Genomic DNA, 5,080 nt, shown 5'->3' with positions numbered 1-5,080 from the left:
CCTGGGAATTTATTCACCCTAAAGCAGCATAAAGTCTGTTATAATTTCACGAGTATCAGTTTGCTGTTTCTAAAATAGAACAGTATTCATAACTTTTTAAATTCAACTCGAAACTTGCAATGTTTGCAACTTGCAAGCACGGGAAATCACTAGTTCAACTATGACGGGAAATGCCATGGTTGAATTAATTATTAATTAATTATTGTATTATAAATTTCAAATGAGAATTTGAAATTAAATTTATTATTATTATTATAATTATAATAATTATTATTATTATAATAATTTATTTACATAAATTATTAATTAATTAATAATTAATTATTAATTCAACCATGGGAAATGCACCTAAGATTCCGCAGTCCGGGAGTTTACAACAGTCAGCTGTCGTCGTTACCCTGTCGTCGCCAGTTATCAACTTCATCCGTCGGTGTGTGCTATGATGTTGTAGTCAGCCTTAAATAAGTCAGGTACTTCAGCGTATGCATTATGGCTGTCCTTCTAATTTTTAATGTATGTCGACAGTATGTGCATTATTAGTGATATTCGTAATTGCTATTCCTGTCTATATATGTATATGTGAGATAATATTGTGACTTTGACCAAAAATTGTTATGATTGGTTGATTCAACATTTCAACTTGATTGCTACCTATTTGCTGTTTTCAAGCAAAAGCCAAAGGTGATATACCTATAGGCTATAGGTCATAGCCATAGGTGAAATAGCTGTCTAACCTGGTTCACCAGACCACCAAATTAGTAAATTCTATTTGGTGTTTAAGTTTTAGAGCACTGAGCACATCTGCACATGCTTATTTAGAATATTTGCATAATTTTCATAAAATTACTGGTAAGTGGTAAAGAAAAGCATAGTGGCAAAGCAGAAAGTTTTTTAGACTCAATCTCAAGTTCATTTGTGAGTCCTATAAGTAGACCAGTAAAGTAGGGTAAACGCGGTATATTCCAACATCGTAGGTAATTCCGTCACCTCTCCAGCTTTTCCTTTATATTAAGCTTTGTTTTAGTTCCATGCGTTTGTTGATGGTTGAAATGGTGACGTCATACATTTGCGCGTCAAACTACTGCCAAAACACTAGGTCTTGGCCATCTAACGGGAAAATATTGAGATCCTAAGAGAGACAATACAATGCACGCTACCCAGTGAAATCATCGAAAAATGTGTCAAATTTGACAGTTGACCTTGCTCTACCAAATAGTGAATAACTGTTTGTATAGGAAGATGGAAGAATATTATGGTTTGAGACTTTTAAATACGTCTGTGAATATATTAGGAATCCTTTAAGTATACTTGTATTTGCTGATTTCAAGTGGTAAATAAATTAATAGATGATTAAGTTGAGAAATGGATTTAGACACATGAAAACTAATTCCGTCACAACTTGAATTGGACACACACAGATCGTTCCAAGCTATGTACAAAAATTAAAATTTGCTTAATTAAAAGCTTAATAGTTGTTAATTAAAATTGTAATTAAGTAGTGTTCAATATTCATTAGTGTTCTAATTCAAAGCCGTGTTGTATTCCAATACAGCTCACACAGCGAACGGAATTCGAACACGTGGATGACAGCATTATGTATCAGTAGAATTTGATTTTGAAGCGCGAACGGAATACGCCTCACCACGTGCCAAATATTGCCACACACAGTGTCCGAATATAGGGATTTGGTAGGTTTGCATTCTAAAGGCTTTTAAATAAATATGGCAACATTTTGTGACGTTTCATTGTTGCTGGCGCGTAGTACGGTGTTTTGCAAGTCACATAAAGCAAACAGAACTTGAGTAACGCATACAGTTTTTTTTATAGTTTTTCATTTCTCGATGCATCCTTAATGTGTCGGAATATACCGCGTTTACCCTACATAAGATATTGATTCAAGTCTTGAGTAAATTAGGAAGAAAAAAATGAACTGATTCTAAAAAAATCTTTGGTTTGCCACTGGCACTATGATTATTATTTCTGGAGCTGGACAGAATTTAAAAAATGATGTGTCAGATATTGCTTATGAGTTATGATCTAGTTGGAAAAAGTCATACTTTTTTCTATTACAGCTCTAATTCTAATATCTTATAATTTTAGTAGGTATGAAATCTAATGGCTCTAATGTTATGTATTTTTGTTTGATTGAAGAAATTGTGGTTCACAATGCAGTCATTTCACAATATTTATAACTTCCACGATTCAGTACCACGCTCCTGCCAAAATATCCTGCATAACAAGTGAACCTAAAACATTTCTTCAGTGATCGCAAACAATGCAAAGTTGCGTACTTGTGGTCATGCCAATCTGCATTATATGATTATAGGTTAAAACTGCATTTATTCTTCAACCAAAATGTAAACAATGCATTGTCACATGTTCAATTGCCTCTTGCCTGTAAAGTAAAGACAAGTGTTCTTGTTGCGGTTTCTAGGGTAAAAATAGATTGGGGTAACACCTGCAAAGGACTTTGCAATTTGCAAATGATTATCAGTTTTACTGTATAATAATATTTTCTATGTCTCTTTTGTAACCTGAATGCCATTTGTACAATGGTGGTAGCGTGGTACCTACCATGGTAGTTTTTGCACAAAGGTCAAATTTAAGCACACAATGATAACAAAGATCAATCAATCATAATGCAAAATAATTACAAGTTGTCCTATAAGCTTACCGATATAGAAGAAATGCTAGATGGCTGCTCATTTGAAGCTTGCAATGGAAAAGGTTGTTGTAATTGCACAATGGCATGTCCATGGATACAGTAATATCACTTCAATAATACGAAAGTGTATGGATAAGGTAATATCAAATTAATAATGGAAAAACAAGTAAAAAATACAGAAAAGTCATTTATTCTACATCTACATCATCTACAAAGGAAGAGGACTTAAGAGTACTGTTAGTAATAGATGAAAACACTCAGTAATAGATGAAAACACTAGTAATAGATGGTGAAATACGCCAGATTCACTTTCATTTTTGTCTGATCCATGGATGGATCAGACAAACACATCTACTGTCAATGACATGGGTGGCCATAGCACTCAGCAGAAATATACCCACTGCACTTATCTTGCTGCTCATAACTAAAAATTGAATAATACTGGTCAGAGCTATGATGTGTAGGATTCAAATACCACATAATAACTACCTATTAAGTTGTTTTGATTATGCTAGAGAGAGGCCATTTAATTTTGTTTATGAAATAAATTAGGTAATATATGGGTCTAATGAAGGCTGGTGACTAATGGCTCTGGTAAGGTTATTTTAATTGTGTAAAGTAAATAATTATGCAATTTAATTCATTGTTGGAGAAGTGGCTTGTAGATATCATAATACCAAGTTCATTAAAAAGTACCGTAATCATTATAGTACTTAAGTGATTTTCAAAAATATGTACCATGCAAAAATGGGCCTTTCTTGAAGAAGTTGCCAAAAAGCCATTGGAATGGTTGAAATTATCAGTAATCATAATCAATTTGATCTCATTTATGAGGGTATTCTTCCCAATTTCCCTGTTTGCGCACAATATATGTTAGTGTTGCTAATTCAGTGCCTAAGTGCCTTGTTACAACTATTGTGGATGGCAGTTGCCATTTAGCAAAAGATTACCAGGGTGCAGAAAGTGAGCTAATATTGACACTCAAGCGTCAAAATCTATGTCTACAGAAGATTGTACCAACACATTCTTCTTTAAATACTACTGTACCTCATTTAATACATTTTTTTGGCATGAACGAATTAGGAAGTTTTGGTAGAAAATTCTTGATAGCACAGACAACATTTTAGGCATAAAAAGACTATCTAAACAAACATAATGGTCAAATTCTGCTTAGTGGTCTATGAATAGAAGGCACTTTATGTTCAAAATGGTCCATCCAGCCGTTCAGGTTGTGTTCTAGTAGTACTTGTCTTGTCAATTTTCAATTCTTCCATCAAGCTAAATTGACCTTCAGTTATTTATACTCATTTTGTTGCTGTCTTGCTGGTCCAACTTGAATGATTGAGCCATCAATCATTCTACCTCAATAGGTAGTAGTATTACATGCTAAGTTTTTCTTGATTATTTGAGATTGGCCATATTGATCATACATTGTAATTTATGGGGAAGTCTGATGGCCACCCCTGTCTATCCTTGCTTGAAATCTTTGGGGAAAAAATTGTTACTGGTTTGACTTATGTTACGCTGTACTTGTTTAACTAAAATATGGTAAATGTGATAGAAATGAATGGTAGGTACAAATCTTGAGTAACAATTGGTCGATTGATTAGGTACAGGTTCAGACCCACGACTCCACATGGATGCCAATTCATGGTATACAGCTGAGGAAAATCTTGCAAACTGAATGCAAAATACAGTCATTCAAACTGAATGATCTTATTTCACAGTCTGGTGGATCATAAAATACTTGGTTTCCATTGGTTAACTTCCATAGTATCTTGGAAGTTGCTATGTACAATATGGTATATCAGACTGAAAAACGGCTGGCCATCTTTGCTCAAAATCTTCTAAAGGCCTAGTATATATATATATATATAGGTAATATAGAGGAAACATGTGTTAAAATATGCATCATTACAGATAAGGGCAAAAAAAATCCCTTAGCTATGTGAAAGAAAGCTTAGTTGAAATAATTTTTATCTTTTAAAATTGAAGATCTAAATTTTGTACAATTTGAAGTACTACCGGTACTGTACATTATTTAAAGCAACAAAGGTCTTCAATATCCAATTTTTACTCTTTAATAATTAATTTATTATAAGTTACCTCCAATTATTCATCTGGCATTATGTCTAGTATTTACAGATCTTTATCATTTTAATTCTGAATATTTATCCTACTACTAAGTTACATTTTTATCTTATTTGTTTTTCTGCACATGGTCTCAGTTTGAACATATTTTGTATCCCCCATTTCTCCTTTTAGATCTACTTAATCAGTCTACTTAATTGATTTATATATTGAACATATTTTTTATTCCCATTTCTCCTTTTAGATCTACTTAATTAGTCTACTTAATTGATGTACTGTACATGTATATATTGAACGTATTTTTTATTCCCATTTCTTCTTTTA

Source organism: Hyalella azteca, unplaced genomic scaffold, assembly GCF_000764305.2.
Source record: "Hyalella azteca isolate HAZT.00-mixed unplaced genomic scaffold, Hazt_2.0.2 contig7647, whole genome shotgun sequence".
NCBI classification, from domain to species: domain Eukaryota; kingdom Metazoa; phylum Arthropoda; class Malacostraca; order Amphipoda; family Hyalellidae; genus Hyalella; species Hyalella azteca.
The sequence above is the reverse complement of the archived record's forward strand: the minus strand, read 5'-3'. Positions refer to the sequence as shown.